This window comes from Schistocerca gregaria, chromosome 2 (genome assembly GCF_023897955.1).
Source record: "Schistocerca gregaria isolate iqSchGreg1 chromosome 2, iqSchGreg1.2, whole genome shotgun sequence".
Classification (NCBI taxonomy): domain Eukaryota; kingdom Metazoa; phylum Arthropoda; class Insecta; order Orthoptera; family Acrididae; genus Schistocerca; species Schistocerca gregaria.
In genome coordinates, this window is record NC_064921.1 from 732,808,842 (window position 1) to 732,830,816 (window position 21,975).

The 21,975-nt window shown below is 45.3% G+C and overlaps 1 protein-coding gene across 5 annotated transcripts in view; it reads right to left on the reverse strand.

Annotated features, from left to right (window-relative positions):
- LOC126334869 (atypical protein kinase C) overlaps window positions 1-21,975 on the reverse strand; it is a 704,619-nt gene that overhangs the window by 589,375 nt on the left and 93,269 nt on the right. Inside the window, exon 1 of one of the 5 annotated variants that reach the window (XM_049997562.1) lies at window positions 3,011-3,150. The exons of the other annotated variants lie outside the window; for them this stretch is intronic. The gene's annotated coding sequence lies outside the window, so the exon portion shown is untranslated. Of the gene's footprint in view, window positions 1-3,010; window positions 3,151-21,975 lie in introns of those variants that run through there. 5 annotated transcript variants of the gene reach the window in all.

The window sequence follows — 21,975 nt, forward strand, 5'->3', positions numbered from 1 at the left end:
AAAATTCCGTATTTATCTAATATTTTTACTTTTTTATAAAGCTTTTGTGTTCACGACGCCTTTCAGCACCCGCAGTCGTAGTGGTTTTGGTTGTGGTGGTGGTGGTGGTGGTATGAATAAAGGTACGATAAAAATGGTTCACTATAATAAACAAGAGAGCTATCTATGGCCCTAGCACTCACTGTCGAAAGAGTATTAGGCGATTTATTGGGATAGTAATGAACTGATGCAGAGCTGTTACGATCATGGGGCTTTCGCGATCGTACAGTTAATTAGCTAAAAACAGTTGCCTTAGGATAGCGGTCATGCCAAAAGTGGAGCGACCGGACTGCGGGAGACATGTAGACAAACAAAGATGAAGAAACTAAACAAAATGGGGACGAAGTGAACCTAGAAAGGAAGAACCTACACTGAAAGCGAATAGATTGAATTCTGGCCCACACGTGACAGGACTGAAGTGGAAAAACGAATATATGCACCATAGTGGCAAAACAGGTTGAGAAATTTGATTAAAACAACAGTGGAGATCGCAATAAAAATTGTTCATTACTACCCATTTCGGCCTACGTTAAAGCCATCCTCAGATTTTCTTACGCTCCCTGCGACTGGTACTGGCGTCTCCTCGGTTCTTCACGCGGTACCGTGATCGTACACTATGCAAGATATCTCACATGGAAAATTATATTAGACCCTGAAACCGACAAGCGATATCGGAGACGATAAAGAACGAATGCATTACGCGGTGCGTGGTTTCGCCGCTTTTGGAAGGTAACCCTGGTAAACACGAAGCACCATGTCAAATGGGAGGAATGGGATGTGGACATGGGAACAGAAAGATTCCAACTACGGCCTAACGTTTTAGGGGAAAGCACAGCCGGCCGCGGTGGCCGTGCGGTTCTAGGTGCTTCAGTCCGGAACGGCGGGACTACTGCGGTCGCAGGTTCAAATCCTGCCTCACGCATGGATGTGTGTAATGTCCTTAGGTTGGTTAGGTTTAAGTAGTTCTAAGTTGTAGGGGAATGATGACCTAAGATGTGAAGTTCCATAGTGCTCAGAGCCATTTGAACCATGTTTTTAGGGGAAAAACAATGGGAACATACAATCAGAATGACTGAGTCAGCGTTTTAACTCCCTCCTCCAGAATCTAAAACAATGAACTAACGTACTCGGTACAGACACATTTTTGTCCTTTATTATTTCCTGCCGGATTAAAATTGTGTGCCGGACTAGTATTCGAAAATGCGATCTTTGATTTTGGCGATAAATGGTCTACCGACAGAACAGATAAAAGTGGAGCCTTGAAAGCGGGCCGTGAGCCGTGCTTGGATAGCTCAGTCGGCAACGGACCCATGTTCAATTCCGCGTTCGGTATAATTTTCGTCTGACAGGAAGTTTCAAATCAGCGTACACTCCGCTTTAGAGAGGAAAGTCATACCTTAAATTGTCTTCAGTCTGAATTCCCGGATGGATTCAGATTTTCGTCTATGCTCTTGAAGTCTCGAACTCTGTAGAAGTATTTCAGCTTCATCATTCATTAATGTAACACACAACCATCGCATGAAGAGAGTGTTCCTGTTCGAATAATTATGAAGATTTTATAAATTTTCCTCTCCGCTCTGACGGACCCTACTCTTGTGGTAACGTAATAATCACAGTTTATACCCTTTTGACTCCACGTATACCTGACGAGGTGTACACACTCAGGTGAAAAAGAGTCACGGGATAGCGACATGCACATAAGTAGATGGCGGTAGTATCGCTTACACAAGATATAAAAAGGGTAGTGCATTGGCAAAGCCGTCGTTTGTAGTCAGGTGATTCATCAAAAAGATGTCCGACGTGATCGTTGCCGCACTACGGGAATTAACAAATTTTGAACGCGGAATGGGACATTCCGGGAATACCAAATTTCAGATATTAACTCTCACCACGGAGAACGCAGCGGCCGATCACCTGCACTTAACGACCGAGAGCAGCGGCGTTTGCAAAAGTTGTCAGTGCAAACAGACACGCAACACTTCGTAAAATAACAACAGATATCAATGTGGGACGTACGGAGAACGTATCCGTTGGGACAGTACGACGAAATTTGGCGTTAATGGACTACTGCAGCAGATGACCGATGCGAGTACCTTTGCTGACAGCACGACAGCGCCTGCAGGGCCTCTACTGGCTGCTGACCGCATCGGTAGGACCCTAGACGACTGGACAGCCATGGTCTGGTCAGATGAGTCCCGATTTCAGTCGGTAAGAGCTGATGGTGAGGTTCGAGTGTGGTACAGACCCCACGGAGCCATGGACTCAAGTTGTGAACATGGCAGAGTGTGAGATGGTGATGGGTCTATAATCGTGTGGACTCTTGTTTACATGGGATGGGCTGGGTTCTCTGGCGCGAATGAACCGATTACCTAGTGGAAATGGTTATGTTCGGTTACTTGGTGACCATTTCAGCCATTCATGGACTTCATGTTCCCAAACAACGATGGATGACAATGCACCACGTCGCCATGCAACAAATGTTCGTAGTTGGTTTGAAGAACAGTCTCGACAGTTCGAGCGAATGATTGCGCCACCCGGCTCGTCCGACATGAATACCATTAAACATTTATGGGGCATAATCGAGAATCCTGCACCGGGAACACTTTCACTTTTATGGACAGCTATAGAGGCAGTATGGCTCCATGTTTCTGCAGGAGATTTCCAACGACTTGCAGATTCCATGCCACGTCGAATTGTTGCACTAAGCCGGGCAAAAGCAGGTCCGACACGATATCAGGCGATGTGTCCCATGACTTTTGTCACCTCAATGTACATATATAAGTCTCTTCCGTAGTTACTACTGCCTAATTATTTCACCTGTCATGACGCAAGTGTTAACAGTGAATGTTGCGAGCAACTCCAGAAATAATAATCTGAAAGCATAAAGCAACGGGAACTGGTCCGAAGAGGAAAGAAAGCACCGAGAAACTATAAAAAGTCTGGAACAAAAAGAAAGGAGAAAGCATCTCACTTGCCAGATCCGCCCGGACACTGGAAACAGATCATGACAGACACTGACGGCACTCCACGCGGCGAAATCCACCGCTCTTCCACCGTACCGCGTCTAGCAAAAAACGGCACCTCCTAGAACGGCACGTGCCTCACGCGCAGGCAGAGCAACTGGCACGGCGCCGCCGCAGCTGCGGATGAGTACACAGGCGCGGCAATTCGGACACGTTGCCACGACGACGGCTGATAACGGAGCGACTCTCAAACAGAAACAAGCAGCCGCCGTTCCACGGGTAGCGGCGCAGCGCGCCGGGACCATTACGGTAATGCATTCACACGGTGCCGCGACAACACGCGCCGTCATTAACATGGCCGCCTGGGGCGGCGCACCGATGCCGAGATGAGGGCGAGATCGGCTGATGCGCCGGAAGCGAGGAGTAGCGTGTACAGGCGGGTGGGTACATGTGCGCCGAACACGACAACAAGGACAGACCCACTTCTCAGCACCATCCGACTCAACACGCATGGCGCACAAGTCAAACAAGCTCTGCGCTATACAGGGAGTTACAAGAAGGTACGGGCCAAATTTTCGGGAAACATTCCTCGCACACAAAGAAAGAAAATATGTTATGTGGACATAGGTCCGGAAACGCTTTCTTTCCATGTTAGAGCTCATTTTATTACTTCTCTTCAAATCACATGAATCATGAAATGGAAACACAGCAACAGAACGTACCAGCGTGACTTCAAACACTTTGTTACAGGAAATGTTCAAAATGTCCTCCGTTAGCGAGGATGCATGCATCCACCCTCCGTCGCATGGAATCCCTGATGCGCTGATGCAGCCCTGCAGAATGACGTATTGTATCACAGCCGTCCACAATACGAGCACGAAGAGTCTCTACATTTGGTACCGGGGTTGCGTAGACAAGAACTTTCAAATGCCCCCAATAAATGAAAGTCAAGAGGGTTGGGAGAGCGTGGAGGCCATGGAATTGGTCCGCCTCTACCAATCCATCGGCCACCGAATCTGTTGTTAAGCGTACGAACACTTCGACTGAAATGTGCAGGAGCTCCATCGTGCATGAACCACATGTTGTGTCGTACTTGTAAAGGCACATGTTCTAGCAGCACAGGTAGAGTATCCCGTATGAAATCATGATAACGTGCTCCATTGAGTGTAGGTGGAAGAACATGGGGCCCAATGAAGACATCGCCTACAATGCCTGCCCAAACGTTCACAGAATATCCGTGTTGATGACGTGATTGCACAATTGCGATCGCATTCTCGTCAGCCCACGCATGTTGACTGTGAAAATTTAAAATTTGATCACGTTGGAATGAAGCCTCATCCTTAAAGAGAACATTTGCTTTGAAATGAGGACTGACACATTGTTGGATGAACCATTCGCAGAAGTGTACCCGTGGAGGCCAATCAGCTGCTGATAGTGCCTGCACACGCTGTACATGGTACGGAAGCAACTGGTTCTCCCGTAGCACACACTATACAGTGACGCGGTCGAAGTTACCGTGTACAGCAGCAACTTCTCTGACGCTGACATTAGGGTTATCGTCAACTGCACGAAGAATTGCCTCGTCCATTGCAGGTGTCCTCGTCGTTCTAGGTCTTCCCCAGTCGTGAGTCATAGGTTGGAATGTTCCGTGCTCCCTAAGACGCCGATCAAATTGCTTCGAACGTCTTACTGTCGGGACAGCTTCGTTCTGGAAATCTGTCTCGATACAAACGTACCGCACCACGGCTATTGCCCCGTGCTAATCCATACATCAAATGGGCATCTGCCAACTCCGCAAAACCACGTTCGTGATGAACACTAACCTGTTGATACTACGCACTGATGTGCTTGATGCTAGTACTGTAGAGCAATGAGTTGCATGTCAACACAAGCACCGAAGTCAACATTACTTTCCTTTAATTGGGCCAACTGGCGGTGAATCGAGAAAGTACAGTACCTACTGATGAAACTAAAATGAACCCTAACTTGGAAATTAAGCTTTTCCTGACATATGTCCACATATTTTCTTTATTTGTGTGTGACAAATGTTTCCTGAAAGTTTGGCCGTACCTTTTTGTAACACCCTGTATATGACCGAGCACACAACCTGCAGTTGTACACAGTCCAGTCACATTAATGCGGCTACTTGTCACAAACCACCTTTTGGAGCGTAGACGGCTGCGAGATATGCAGGAATAGAGTCAATGAAGTTCTCTTTGTCGCTGACGAACAGCAGTCAGCACGGGTGCATGAACCTAACGCCTTCTGCAGGGGCCCAAATGCAGCAACGTTCGCTGAACGGTCGGAGGCTGTTGCTCAACAGTTACACGTCTATTCGTCCGTACACATCTCTGCAGCCATCATTCAACCCTCTCGCTTAGGGTCCGTGGTGTATCACAGTTGCCTCGGCGCCAATTTTGATTAGCGTCATTTTGCCGTGCACTTTATATGTTACCCACGGCTCCACGCGAACAGTTCACGAACTTAGCCGTTTCGGAAATGATTGTCCGCTTGGCCCGAAAGCCCATGATCATGCCCTTCTGCAAGTCAGATAAATCGCTTAGTTTCCGCATTACGACAACGACTGCACTGTTTTCCGCGTCCCCCACACAGGCTTTATATCCCCTCCAATCCCAGCACTGCCACCTGCCGTCGAACATAGGCGGTGGTCACATTAAGGTGACTGGACTGTGCATAAGCACACTGGACGCAACGTTAGTCCACCACATCATGCAAATATCGAGAAACATCGCCTCTTATTTTGATAGAGGCCACACTTGAGGGATGAAGAGAGTCCCAAGTTTTTTCGGAAGTACAACATCCTGCTGGAATCAGTTGTTGTTGATTAGATATCGTAGAGCTACCGAAATGTCCTCTTCAGTATGTGGCTGATCGCGGAGATCCTTTCTGTCTTATTTATTTATTACAGCTATCAAATTGCGCGAAAGTTGATCGCTATGTATCGCTAGTCGTCCAGATATGTCCAGTAACCTCCTCCTCCTCCTCCTCCTCCTTCTTCTTCTTCTTCTTCTTCTTCTTCCTCTTCGCGCCGTCCGGTTTTAGCGGGATTCTTTTTTTTTTTGGGGGGGGGGGGGGGGGGGTTGGGCTACAATGCACACAATTTTTAACTGGAACCGAGCGACCGCTACGGTCGCAGGTTCAAATCCTGCCTCGGGCATGGATGTGTGTGATGCCCTTAGGTTAGTTAGGTTTGATTAGTTCTAAGTTCTAGGCGACTGATGACCTCAGAAGTTAAGTCGCATAGTGCTCAGAGCCATTTGAACCATTTTAACGGTCTAACGCTTTAACGCTTTCAGTCGATTTACGTTTCTTGATCTTACATCTGCGCTTGTTGTAGTGACTAGCCACTGCAATATGACTGAATTAGGTGGTGCCCGTGTGATGTGTCCATCATATCGAAGTTTGCATTCTTGCATATATTCATTGAATAGAGCCACTCAAGCTAGTCGTCGGATCACTGTACTGCTGATGTGCTCGAGCTGAGAAGTGCCTAATGATTTTCTCAGTCTCCGCATTTCCACGGCACGTGGAAATGCATTTTCTAGGTGCGGACCAACACTCGGTACTGCATAATGCAACTGACCTCGCCATTGTACAATATATCTTTTATTTTAGATATATAGGCATCTTCTTATCACAAAGAATCTTCTTGAAAATTCTGAAATTAAGAGAAACTGGTTTAGTTGGTCAGAAGCAGAGTTATATGGTGGACAAAGTGTTCCTCAAACCGGGAACGAAAGTTGTCGTCTCGGAGGACGGGGTGTGCACACCATACTTATCACGGAGATACAGACGAAAAGGCAACACTTCCTTACCGAAAACGTTGAAACAAACATCTTGACTCATGCTCATGGTAACCTGAAAAAGTGGACACAGATCTTCGTGTACGAGGAACACCGCGAAAACATGAGCGTTTCTATTGTCTTATTCCAACATCTCTCCGTGACTGATCACAGCGATGGCCTTTTGAAGTGCAATACAATTTACTAAATATACAACTGATATTGATCAATACATGGCGGTTGTCTCCATGGCTCAGATGAGACAGTATCTCCTCATTGCAGTGACCTTTATCATTTCAATTCCGACTATGAGTTCATGTCGTCAAAACAAACTGAGGTAGGCTTTGTGCAATCGTGAACTACAAAATGGCGTCTGTTTTGGTGAAGCACGTCATCATGTCTGTCCTAGTTTAGCCGACAGAGTGAAATTTCGATTTCTGGTCCAGCTGCCCAATTTACGTCTCCTGCGGTTTTCGTGCTTCATTCCTCGACGAAATTGGAATGGTCTCTCTAATGAGCACCTCGGCAGATTTTCTCCCAGAAAGCTTGCGTAATCGGCGTGATTAAGTCAGCCTAACGATCCCGAAGCCGGTGCAGTCCCGGTCCCCCCACGTCCTTCCCCATCCGCAGTCTCATACCGAACCATTACTCTGATCCCGACTTACGGATTACTTTCTAGCAGATACGTAATCGATAGTGAAGTCTGTTAATCACCAATGCTACCACTCCTCCACAATGTGTTAAAGCAGTGCCATTATTATTATGATTACTATCATCACCAGTCAAAGAAGAGAAAGGAATATTAGGATTTACCGTTCCACTGAAGAGGACATTAGAGACATTCCGCGAGACCGGAAGAAAATCGGCTGTGAGTCTTTCAAAGTACCCTCCCCTTCATTTTCCTTAAGCGATTTAGGAAAGTCATCAAAAACTTAAATATGAATGATAGAACTAAGATTTGAACCATCTCCCAAATTCGAAGTCATCGTCTTGCAAGTGCCCCATCTCACTCGCTATGGTTAAAGAAAGAACGAGTATCAGCAAGCACGACAAAAATAAAAGGGAGCAATGAATATATAGAAAAACAGTTGAATATAATTGCACAAATTACCGCTAAAATGGACAATGTACCTACCTCTACTTAGTGTGACCAATTAATGCATTAGGTTGTAGCCTGTTCTAAAACTAAGTCAAATCTTACTAGTCAGGAGAACAAGTCCTTTTTCTTCCAGCAATGATATGGTGATAACGCCTTTGTTGTAGCATGTATACCAATGAACAAGGTACACATACACAGTGGCATAAAAACACAAGGTAAGTCGGCAAGCGAGGCCATTATTCCCAGAGCGTGGGAGAGAAACACGGAAGTATTACGAGGAAGCGGACGTTGTTGTCCACGTGAGAGACGAGCGCAGCTGTGACTCAAGGCGGCGACGCGCAGCTACGAGAGATGCTGCGGCAGTAAAAGTGGGTGTGAGCTAGACAATCGGCGCCCCACTACGCGGTGCCTCGCACCCAGGTTTCACCCGGTCGCCGACTTCCGGATGTGACGACTTCTCACTGGAACATTCCGCGTGCTTCCGCGGCTGGTACGCTCTACCACGAGAGGTTTCTTGTTCGACTCCTAGAGACAGCTGGCGCTCACAGCGAGAGCTAACGGTAGGGCGTTGCACCGAAAAAGAAGTCGGCTCACTTCCCTGGCTGGCCGTCGTCATTAAGGTTTGGTACGAATCTTTCTTTCGTTCCGGAGAGTAATTAACATCTCGCAGGTTTCCGATCGATCGAAATGTAATACACCGTAGAAGACAGAACAACCACGACACGCCCATTTCGTGCGCCCGATTATCATGGTTCATTCTCCAATCCAGTTACAGCCTTTTGTTTCTCTACTGAACCTTCCACATTACTTATTCTTCTCGAACGTTCGAAGTATTTTATTTTTTATTTTTTTATCTGTACATTTCTAGACGATGCAACACGGAAACGTCAGCACAGAGATGTATTCAGCGGAAACAAGAAAAAAATGATTACCAAAGAAAGGTGACTTACGGGTTACTGTTCAAGAGATTAATAGCCTGGGATCATAGACGACATTGAAGAAGGGTTACTAGCTTAGCTCAATGCCCCAAGCTATTATGGAAAGACTGAATTTTGAGCGCTCTACGGACAAGAATCTTTTGGTGTCTACTTATGTCAAATCATCTTCTCCCTGTAGCAAGTTTATTTGCACCATCACAGTGAAATTGTATAGCTCTGTTGACGCTTTCGTTATCATCAGTCATCTGACAGGTACGATGCAGCCTGTTATAATTCTCTGTCCCGTGCAAATTTCTTCCTCTCAGAACGGTCCTTTCTCTATTCAATAAAAAAACTAAAGATTTCTTTTTTCTGAAACATACCATTATGAAATATATAAATACATTTTTGTCGAACTTCCGTTCTGCCGCAAGGAAACGCGAGAGAAGAAAACACGAGAGAAAATTCGAAACGTCTATTTAGTACACAGATAATCTGCATAAACTGAACTGTTTTTGAAGCTTTACACAACATTTCATGCAACAAATCTTTTAATCGCGTCCACTCGACGCAATGTTTAATACAAGCGTGAACCAACTTCCCCATCACAAGGCCTCCGCGAAATTCGCAAGCCACCGTAGCTGACTCATCACACGACTGACTGAATATTGTCATTCCTTATTTTCGGACACGCCAGCTACTGCAGCGGCTAATCATGACGTATTTGGAAGTTGTGCAATGGCGGCTTCGAAAACAAACGTGGCCGTAAACAGCACTTCACTCGCCTTCAGTTACATTACGATAAAGGTTAAGGTCGCCATTCAATCACGATGATCTCGTATAATTCGGAGAATGATGCTTGAGCACTGCTAACTGCGGCTGCGTTTTAATTCAGGCATACCTTCAAAGGGCTCAAGATGCAGCACATAATATGATCTGAGCTTTCCAATGCAGAAAAATGAGTCGCTCGGGCATGCATACAAATATGGACGATAGAGCATTTAAATCATGGACCTCCAAGTTCGGTAACTGCTTCGACACGAATGTAGCACTTGTAAGGATGAGCTACACCAAAATAATGTTTCAAGGAACAAAACATGTATACCGTAAGAGTCTTTCCGACACTTCGTTAATCGCTCTTTAAAGCACGGAGTTCCACGGTAATGGTTTGCCGTAGAATGACAACAGACTTTGTTACTCGATCACTAAATTGCCTCCGAGACACATGACATTAGCTAAGACATTACGCACAAGATGGGGTTCTATTAGAATGTTTCAGAATCTAAGCACCGCAGAAGGGAAAACTGGAATTTGGAATGAGCATAGTTATCCACCATGAGCCGGGCATTACAATCGTAATGCTAGCTAAGCGGACCTCGGTGACAACAAATTAGCGTCTCGTCGCTATTGGAGCTGACTTACTTCGCACGACAGCTAACTCATTAGCGCAGTTTCGTACCCTAGTTGGCAGCTTCAAAGGCGGATAGGGGCAGTGCGTTGTGTATCCCGGAAGAGCAAAGGCCTCCAGTACAAAGATCATGCAAATACTACAGCATATAGCCACAACTGCATAACCTAAATTAATATTCAACACTCGTCAGTGGCCGGCCGGAGTGGCCGAGCGGTTCTAGGTGGTACAGTCTGGAACCGCGCGACCGCTACGGTCACAGGTTCGAATCCTGCCTCGGGCATGGATGTGTGTGATGTTCTTAAGTTAGTTAGGTTTAAGTACTTCTAAGTTCTGGGGGACTGATGACCTCAGAAGTCAAGTCCCATAGTGCTCAGAGCCATTTGAACTCGTCAGTGTCTAGTAGGATACTCCTGGAGAATCAAGTGAGCTGATAGGCTGTACGACGCAAATGTGTCAGTGGAACTTCCACCCAGTTCACGCAGTAATTCTACAACCGCCTACTTCCGGATAAAAAACAGGGGGCAAGAGAATCCCAACCCTCATGAGCACTGGCAGTGAAAGGAATGGCAATGACAGACGTTAAACCACAGACGGCAGCATCGACCACGTGACTGATACACAGAGTGACTCCAAAATGACGTAACAAACTTTCATGGTAGTGAAGGGTAAATTTATCAATTTGACGCGGCAAGGGATCCGAGTCCGGAAACGATCAAGTGAAAGTTATAACCGAAAATCTACTGAAGTTCCGCCTTTGCCTCGGGCAGCGCTCAAACCAAGGGCTGCAACTTCCGAACCATGATCATGACGTTCTGATTCCCGCTGATTGCTCCGTAATATCATCAGATAACATCTCCTGTTGATAGACTAGTAACGGCGCATATAACTTCGCGTAGGAGAGAACTAAAAACCTAAATCTGCGGTCCGGTAATGATGAGTTCTATTTACCTGCCAAATTTCTTAAGTTGCTAAAATTACAACTGTTGTTCAAAATGGTTTCCTTCAACGTCAATGGAGGCATGGCCTGGTCGCACGAAGTTCTGTCGTACCCGCTGCAATATCCCCGACGTTGTTTGAATAGTGCCGTAGGTAGTGAAATTTCTTGCAAGAAGATACTATCCATTCTCGACAGGGCTCTCACACACAAGACTTTTCACATACGGACGCAAAAAGACACCAAGTGGGGGTGAGATTAGATGAACGTTCGAACACGAAACAGGGCCTCCTCTACCTATCCAGTTTTCAGGGACTGTCTGATACCCGTGCTCATGAAACCTCACTGCAAAGTATAGCGGGGCTCCATAGCGTTGGAACCACCTCTATCGACGAATAACAAGTCTGTCATTTACCATGAACATGCAATCTTAGCAGACAGTACTGGCAGAAGCATTCCACAGTCAGAGGTTCCAGAACCGTTTCTACTTATAACTTTCGATTTGGTCGCCAGAGTTCCTTATCTCAAATTGATATATTTACCATTTTTCATCATCCTTGAAATTTTGTATCATGGCGGAATCATTCTAAACAAAGTATCCAATGAGCCTCTGTTAAAATGACAAACACGTGAGCAAATTGGAGAATCTGCGCAAAAAATCTAAATATGCGAATCAAATGACTTAAATTGCAAAGTAAGGTGAATTTGAGTTAATTGCGAGATCATTAGATACTGAATACAAGCTCAAATTGTGAGACTGCACACAGATGGAGAAGCTAATTGACCTTGTCCTTTCAGAACGAACAATATCAGCATTTTCTTTAAGCGATTTAGGAAAATTACAGAAAATCTGGATGTCTGAACCGAGACCTCATCCCTGCACCACCTGTATCCATGCAAGGGGACAAAAGAGTAAAAAAGAAATATGATGAATGTGAGGGACAGACAGAGAGAGAGAGAGAGAGAGAGAGAGAGAGAGAGAGAGAGAGAGAGAGAAGGGAGGGGGACGGACACGTGTTTGTTGGCTCTCTCGACCAGTGGCCAGTGGATGAACACTGTATTCGCGAGCCATGAGAAGTGAGTTCTTTATGGTGCTTCACGAGACTGTCAATGCTGATGGCGTGACACTACCACTCAAACAACAAAAACCCGCATTCTCGTACAAAGGTCGTACCTCAGCGGGGTTTACTGATAATGGAACTATGTACTGTTACCTAACGCAGTGAGATCCAATCACAGTTTCGGCTGCATAACTTTTAGTGATTAGAACACGCCGATAAAAAAACAAAAACTGTTAACCCACAGGGTTTGCCTTACTGCAGTACACAAACGCCATGTCTGTACTATGTTCTCAGAGTTCATGACGCACCCTTTAAACCTAAATTATGTGCACTCATTACCGACTTGGATCACATACGTATGGGTAACAAATGTCATTACAAATAAATATTGCACTCGTTTATAACGCGTCCGGAATGTCTAGATCGTTTTCTACTTTGCATGGCCGGCGTTTGTACAAAACGAGTTTACAGACTGCTGCACTCTGAAGCAACCACACAGAAAACCACAAGTGTGTCAGCGGAGAAGACGTTTCTGTGTCAAACTGAGGGAAACACAAATTACAGACTCTGCGGAAACTTCGCAGTCTGCGTTACTATTTGTTGAAACGACGATTCAGATCGCTTGGAGGATTTAAATTCGGCTGACCGCATTCGCTGCGAGATCCACAATCTGAGCACTCGTTGAAGATACGTTATCATCTTAATGCAGACTATACACGATCTTCCAGGTGCGCCTTACTAGGTGCTGACACATATCTTTTCGTTTCACTGTGAAGTCAAAGTAAGATATTGTATGCAAACAAAATTAAAGATTTTTCCGCACCAAAACAAACGCATCTGATCACCGACACACCGTGGAATCAGGCAGATGGTGCTGCGGTGGCAAATTTGTTTATGGAAGATTTCGAGGAAAGTACCTTGGAGTCGCCAGCTTTGAAACTGACGTGTTTTTCAGATCTGTAGACGATGTTTTTGTTGCTTGGCCACAAGGCAGTGAGACTTTGAACGTCTTTTTAGAACATCTAAATTCAATCCACCCGAATATTTGCCTCGCGATGAAGGTGGCTGTCCTCACTTCCTTCATATGCTGGCCAGGACGACGGTATATGGTACGTTGGGACATGTATCTGCAGACTGATAGTTGTCACCGTCCGGCTCAATGCGAAGAGGCACATCGTACCTTAGTTCACAGGACCCATGTCGTCTCGGACCCTGATAGTTTATCACTTGTGTTAGCCCATCTCGAAGTCACCGTTCGTCAGAATGTTATAGTGAAAGATCGGACGTGCGTTGCGCCCCAGATGTGCACCGGTTGAGTGATGATAATACTGTGGTGGCACCAGAGTCTACGGCCTTCTTGCCTTAAGCAGGGAACGTTTGAAACAGGATTGGTCTGTTTTGCGGAAATACGTGAAGTGTGTTTTTCGACAACCATCTAAGATCACGGCCCTTCTTGGTCCGTTAAAGATGACCGGTGTACTGAGCATAAGCAGCGCACACGCTTACAACATCCACGCAAATCGGCCTTTGTAGAACACTGTCTTGGCTTTGCTCATCTTAAGGAATATAACACGGGGATTCTGGTACGCAATTCCTGTTATTAGGATAGTGTCACTAAGGAAGCTGTATAAATTAATTTATAAACAGAGATGGTAGACCTTATTCAGATTCTGCATGGCATCCTGCCCTCTCCGTTGTTAAAAAACAGAGGGACAGAGCTTATGCTGCGTGACCTGCTGATTATTAATCATCTTTGGTTGTTTTTTTTTGTGTGTGTGTGTGTGTGTGTGTGTGTGTGTGTGTGTGTGATCTTTCTGGAGTTTCTCTGAAAACCGAGATTTTGAATTCCCTTGCGTAGCGCTTACTTGCTACTGTTTTGCCTCGAATATAGCAGGGCATGCTCCTGTCGAAATATCGGTGGCTTTCGACATAACGCGGCTGCATTCCTTTAAGTTATTTGAAGCAGTAAATACCCAGCCACAGTGCGCAAGGAAAACGACGAACTATCAAGAAGCCACCCATGTTTTTCGGTAAACATTCCTTCTCATCTCCCCCCCCCCCCTCTCTCTCTCTCTCCCCCTACCCTAGTATTCATACCTATCCCATTACGGTGGCCCACCAATCGTAACAGAATAAGTACCCAGACCCAGTAACAGCACTTCTTCAGATCAAGATCGGGAAAACTTCGTTTTATGAACGCACTCGGCACGGTGTTTGACAGTGTTCAGCTAATTGGGGACAACCCGGCATCCTGAAAAAGATGTCAGCAAATAGGTCGAATTGTCAATTGTGCGAGAACTGGTTGAAGAGGAATATGATGTAGCCTAACAGTTGGATGATCTTATCTTTAATTGAACGTTTTTGGGTTCCTTTATTTTCGAGAACCGCAAGTTAGACAGACCAGCTTGAAGCTGTAAAAGTAATATGGCGCACATCTGATCTCGAGTAAACGACAACTTCTCGCCGGCCGCGTTCAGAAGCGACACAGGTGGTGGGCCCGGGCCGCTCCTGGTCTACCGGTTCGCCAGTTGGCCGGACGTTTAACCGGCGCTGAGTGGGTCGCTGGCTGCGCCGTCCGCATTCCTGTGGTCGCGGACTGCAGACCTCGCAAAACCCAACAGCCGCCGACTCCGGAGCTGGCCGCGGCCGCCGCTACTTTCACTACGCACTTGCAGCTGCGCGCAACCCCTGCTGTCATACACAAGACCGAAAAATTATGTAAGTAACGTGCAAGATGTTCCCGTGGCAAGCGTCACCAGCTACGACGTACCAGGCCTCCTTACCATTGGGTGATGGATGATCTACAACGACATACCTACTCGGCAAGCCACCATAAGGGGAATGGCGGAGTATACTACTGCTTGTCATTACATTTCCTGCTGCACTCGCAAACGGAGCGAAAGAAATACAGCAGTTTGTGTGTTTCCGAAGAAGCCCCAATTTCTCTTACTTTGTGTCGCGGCCCTTCCTCGAGATGTATGTTAGCGCCTGTAGGAACATTCTGCAGTCTGTCGCAAACGCCGGTTCTCTAAACTCATCTTTCCTCCAAAGTTTCTCTCTCAGTTCACGACGCATCTCCGTAACAATCGCGTGTTGTTCGAATCTACCGGTAACAAACCTAGCAGCATGTGAACTGATTCGATGTCTCCCTATAATCCGACTTGGTACGGACCCCCTGCACTCGAGCAGTACTCAAAAATAGGTCGCTCAACTCTTTTGTACACTTTCTTAGAAATCTCCTAATAAACCGAAGCCATCCATTCGTCTTCCCTACAACCGATCTTACGTGCCCGTTCCATTTCATGTTGCAATATCGCTATGCAACGTTACGTCTAGATATTTAGGGGACTACATAAAACTTAAAAGCGGAGGGCAGGAACAGGGATCCGAAGGGCCGTCCTCCACAATAGGGATCCAGGACCTTTTCACTACGCAACCTCGTTTCATCCCAGTCACTAAGATGTAAGGCAGTGACGAATGCATTGTTGACTGAGAAAATCCTGTGAGTTATTCAACAATCTGATTGAAAATGTTTTTCGTGTATCGTTCGCAATGCTGTCTTTCCTTCTCTAAGTGTGAGTTTTTGTGTCTATGTGCAATTGCCCAGCGTACATCAAAGATCGAGTGAGTTAAGGGTTCAGAGTCATGTTTCTATCGTCGTTGACGATGAGAGACAAGGGAGAGGTTAAATACTGATGTAAGCTCAGCCTACTCCTCTCGAGTAACACCTTGGGTGTACCTGAGTTTAACATCCTCATACGACGCATACTGACTAACAACAGTGCTACATTATCTTGCTCCATGAGATACTTTGAAGACGTTTAAAATTTAACCCAGAACTTTTAGCGAAAAGTCTGGTGAGCAGCCACTGCAGGACAACACCTCTTGATCCCCTGCCGGCCAAATACGAGCGACGAAAAGGTTTTCACCATCACGACTCGAATCGGCTATTTAGGAAACGAGCGATACCGCACACGCGTGACTATGTGTCCTCGGTCATGGAGGCGGGTATTCACTCTGTTACAAAGTAATATTCTAAACGCTACCACTGTGTACTAAAATGGTTCGGAGTACTTCAGATCTGCCCACAGTTCCCAATACCTGTGAGTGTTCGGCTCATTTACGTTACGCACTCAGATATACGTTACACAAACTCATTCAGCTTAAAGAGCAGTCTTCAGAGCTTTCACGATTCATCGTTACTGGTTAAATACGTATTATTCCCTCAGTAAACGGGCAAGGGCAACATCTACTCATGCGATGGACAAAGGAATTAACGGTTAGGCCTGCCAAATTTCACCTAGAGAGAGAGGGGGGGGGGGGGCGGGAAACAGGTACTATATATCTATACCAATTATGTCCGCTCGGGAGACATTCAGCGCTAAATTTGAGAAGACTGAGCGAGAAAAAGGTTAGATACAGGAATGGTCATCGCGTCGACGCCAAGCGATGGAAAGCCAGTTCGACTGTTCCGTTAAAGAAGGGTCTGGTTGTAGTCTGTTTACGAAAATTATCCAAGGAGGCATCGAAACTAATTTTTGGGAAAATATTCAAGACTGAAATTTACATGTTTGTAAAAGGACTTTTGATTACTTATCGCCAAATACAAACATCAAAAGAAGTTTTGCCTCACCACGGTTCCCAGACTTTTGAAGACAGACGTTGACTGTGCACATTTTATCACAGACAGAGTCACTTTGTTCAGAGGTGTCACTAAACCAGCCCAAAGATGTAAACAACCATGCATGAGCAGCGCCTATTAGACGGAGGGGGTCCGACAGCCGATACGTTCCAGTCATTCCACCATATAGGAGGTACACGGCTCGTTTTGTCTGTAGTTCAACCACGCCTAGACGGTCAATACGCGAGGTTCGATAGCGTCCATATTGTTACTTCATGCAAAGAAGGGCTCTCAACAAGAGAAGTGTCCAGGTGTCTCTGAGTGAACCAAAGCGATGTTGTTCGGACATGGTGGAGATACAGAGAGACAAGAATTGTCGATGACATGCCTCGTTCAAGCCGCTTAAGGGCTACTACTGCAGTGGATGACCGCTACCTACGGACTATGGCTCGGAGGAAACGTGACAGCAACGTCACTATGTTGAATAATGCTTTTCGTGCAGCCACAGGACGTAGTGTTACGACTCAATAGGCTGCATGATGCGCAACATCACTCTCGGTATCCATGGCAAGGTCCATCATTGCAGCCACGACACCATGCAGTACGGTACAGAAAGGCCCAACAACATGCCGAATGGACCGCTCAGGATTGGCATCACGTTCTCTTCACCGCTGAGTGTCGCATATGCCTTCAACCAGACAATCGCCGGAGACGTGTTTGGAGGCAAGCCGGTCAGGCTGAACGCCTTACACACATTGTCCAGCGAGTGCAGCAAGGTGGAGGTTCCCTGCTGTTTTGGGGTGGCATGATGTGGTACCGACGTACGCCGCTCGTGGTCATGGAAGCTGTCGTAACGGCTGAACGATACGCGAATGCCATCTCTGACCGATAGTGCAACCATATCGACAGCATGTTGACGACAATTCGCGCCCTCATTGTGCACATCTTGTGAATGACTTCCTTCCAAGATAACAACATCGCTCGACTAGAATGGCCAGCATGTTCTCCGGATATGAAACCTATCAAACACGCCTCGGACAGATTGAAAAGGGCTGTTTATGGCGACGAGACCCACCAACCACTCTTAGAGATATACGTCGAATCACCGTTGAGGTATGGGACAATCTGGACCAACAGTTCCCTGATGAACTTGTGGATAGTATGCCACGACGAATACAGGCATGCATCAATGCAGGAGGACGTGCTTCTGGGTATTAGAGGTACCTATGTGAACAGCAATCCGGACTACCACCTCTGAAGGTCTCGCTGTGTGGTGGTACAACATGCAACGTATGGTTTTCATGAGCAACAAGAAGGGCGGAAATGATGTTCATGTTGATCTCTATTCCAATTTTCTGTATAGGTTCCGGAATTGTCGGAACCGTGGTGATGCAAAACTTTTTGATGTGTGTACAAGTCCCAAAATGTAAACTCAGAGAATACGTGTTTAAGGTTGATCAACGTTATCAGTTTCGTCATATCTTTACCATAATCTGTGTAATTAAGAAAGCATTTCAATTTAATTTCAAATAACCTTAACATCCGAAACCGACTTCAAAGTATTTGCGTTTTCACTGTGATAGGAGAAATTCGTATAGCAACGTATTACTTTTGCAAAATGGAGCTATATGTTTCGGAAAAACCGCATGGTGTTTTAACATACTGTATGTTGCGATGATGTCTAGTTGATAAAAAAACACAGTCTTGCTGGAATGAGACGATACATTGCACCTGAGCAACTGTTCTAAGCGGTATAAAACGCCAACAGCGCAATAGCACTTGTTGCACAGGTTTCTTTTTCTTTGGAAATACGTAGTACTTACCGAGCGCGCTAGTCTATTTCCAAAATTGTCAATTTCTAGCGCTTGAATGTCACTGTTTCGTTTAGATATACACTCCAATATCTGACTTCGCAAGAAAGAAGCTTGTGGTTCTGTAATGAAACCAACAGATAAATATTTTCCAGGCGCCAACATCTATGGGCCAAGGTGAACTGAAGTCACCGAAAAGAATGGCGCGAAGTTTATCCAAGCATTTATTGGAAAGGAAATGTTTGTACTACCTCGTACAATAAAGGTGAGCTCGGATACGGAAATGGTTCTCCAGTGTTGAATCGACAGTTAACGTCGAGGTCATTAGAAAGGCAAAACTGTGTTTGTGTTAAATTGGGAGGATGGGGAGACGGTTGTGAATTTTTTTGTGAAGTACGCAGGAAGATAATTAGCTTGATCACTGTCATCAAAGATAATCAGCCTGGCTCTTAAAAACCCTAACACAGAAGGATGCCACATGTTTAAGAAGGGATTCATAAAGAAGTCACAATGAAGGGCAATAGGAACAGTACAGTTCACAAAACATTAGTTGCGCTTAGCAGCACACAGCGATTCACAACTATCGACAGTGCAAAATGAAGAATAAATTTCTTCATTTCTTGAATGAAACATCAAAGTAATACAGAACAAACTTTGCAATAGTTAATTAGAATGCAGAAAGCAAGAAGGCGTATAACGGGAACTGGGCGGAAATTTCAAACAAGTTTTCCCCTCCTCAAAAGCAATGCGCCTGCCACCACAATGGGTCTAGGAACTAGAATTAAAATGTCTTCGTTTCAGAGGTTGTTAACATTCACATTATGTTTAGAGCTTCTATTCGTGGATTAATGAGAGTGACAAGGCCGCCTTGTCCCCTGTTTCGAATGCTAAGCTGTTACTGTCGAAGGGCTGCGTATTGTCCTCCATCGTACGTATCAATAGAAGCAGAAAATTTAACAGAATCTCTTCAAGTCTGTTATAAAATCAGGCGAGTCGGCTTGGATGGACAGGATTTTCCATTAAATAATTAGACGTAATTTGCACGTTTATACTGACAAACCGTTTATCACACCTACCATACAAGAATGAAACAACAATGAAGGTAAATTGAAAGGATTCGTCTGCATTACTGCCAACGGGGTTAATTAGCTCCGTTACAGACGCGAGTTGTGATATTCACTAGCGCTCAGGTTAATGGCTCCCTGTTTTTCCTTTTGTGCCAGCAGCTAATGCACCACAGTGTAAAATACCTGTTGTTTGTAAAGGCGGCGGTGATTAATTTACTTCGATGTCTCTTAACATTTCACACCATTTTGTTGAACTACTGACGCGGGCTGCATCCACGGGGTTGTGTCTCCGTCAGTAGCCGTACCAGCGACAGCGAGGAAATCGCTGGGTACGCAGCATCGAAAAAGAGTTTCGAATTTTATGCGCGTACGCTACGCTCAAAATGGTGCCTTCCACAAACTTTTCCTCTAAAGCTCTTTTAAAGACTACATTACCAACGCTGCGCTGAAAATTTGCGCTCCGAGTTCAGCTGATTATTCTGCAGTCTTTCCTCGTCGTCTCACCAAAGTCGCTCAAAATTCTTTCAGGAAATACGACACAAAATCTGCTGCGGTCCTCTGGAAAAACTTTCCTGCTACGAGAGTGAACGAAGAGGCTTTCAAAAGGTGGTCTGCTTTAGGTTCTTTCCCGTAGGTACTCACAAAATTCGAAACGTGACAAGCGCCAGACTGAGCACAGTCTCCTAGTAGCTTGATTAAAAAATGTGTGGTTGCTAAAAGCATGACTCCAGGTAAAACATTCGGCATCCCTTTTCGTTTGACACGGACGTGCTAACGAGTCATTTCGAGTGTCCAGTAAATATGTATTTCGAGGAAATATTTTAGAGTTGAGCAGCTATACAGATATTTACACTTAAAAAAACAATTAATGCTTTTAAGCAATTTCTGTCGGCAAACTACCATTAACACCAAGGTAACTGAGTTAGTAAAGATCAGGGGTAAGAAGCTGCTGACTGTATGAAGCAAAGTTAACGAGCAGCCCAACCGAAGATTAGCGACAGATATTCAGAAAAATACTGGCAAAGAACTACCTGCACCGTTATTGTCTAGTTCGTTTACGACCATGATCTGTAAGCAAACTAAAAAGTTATTTCAATCAATTACGATAGTCAATCACAAGTAAATCAAATGGGTGCACTTTAGTTCTGTCCACGCAACAATCGCGCACACACACACACACACACACACACACACACACACACACTTCCTCTCCTAGAAACCGGAAGACATTGCTAACACAAAAACTATACTAATGTTAAGAATGCGAATCATACAGAAACGATTAATAATTAAACCTGAGCACATGGTTACGTCAAATATGAATGCGTCACGATTTGCTAATCGTGAAACAATACTGGGAAAAAGATACCCCACTAGTCAACTCATCATTAATTTCTTTATTGAGTCCGCCATGCTCAACTAATCCGACAGAACAACTTCACTGATGACAGCACAATGCAGCTTAAGACTCAAGACTCACAGGAGGGACACGCAAGCGGCAGTCTATCACCATCGAGTCACGTAAGCTCTTTAACGAACACATTGTATTACAAAAATATTGAAATTTTTAATTTGGTTAACAATGCTTTGCAGTTCGTGTCTGCGGAAACAGCTGCAAAACCGTTATTCATTACAACGTTCCAGACTACCTATGAAACGTTAAATTCGCATATAACTGAACACAGAACCACGAAGTTCAGCTACTTTACCCCCCCCCTTTCTCTCTCTCTCTCTCTCTCTCTCTCTCTCTCTCTCTCTCTCTCTCTCTCTCTCTCTCTCTCTCTCAGCCCCCCCCCACCCCCCTCCTCTTTTCCCTCACGCTCGTAGCAACAACGGAGTTGTACTGAAAGAGAGAGAGAGAGAGAGAGAGAGAGAGAGAGAGAGAGAGAGAGAGAACATATGGAACACTTAAACACGTCGAGAGCAATATTTATTGTTTTTAACGAGAGTATTATGAGCGAATAAACTACTGTTTCGTCACATGCTTGGAAAACTGGTGATCCATTTTAAATGCATAATACAGTGTATCTGTTTGCAATTGTATTCAGTCACATGGAAATTTTATCAGCTGAGAACGCGTGTACGTACACATCGGAGATAAACAGTCACCCACAGTATAACCGACGACACATCCTCTCTAATTCACGTTGAGTTCATGAAACAAAGCACACGCTAGCACGTAAATTTACGGTAACATATTCAACGTATTTGTGTTTCAACGACGCTATTTCGAACGAAAGAGCGGACAT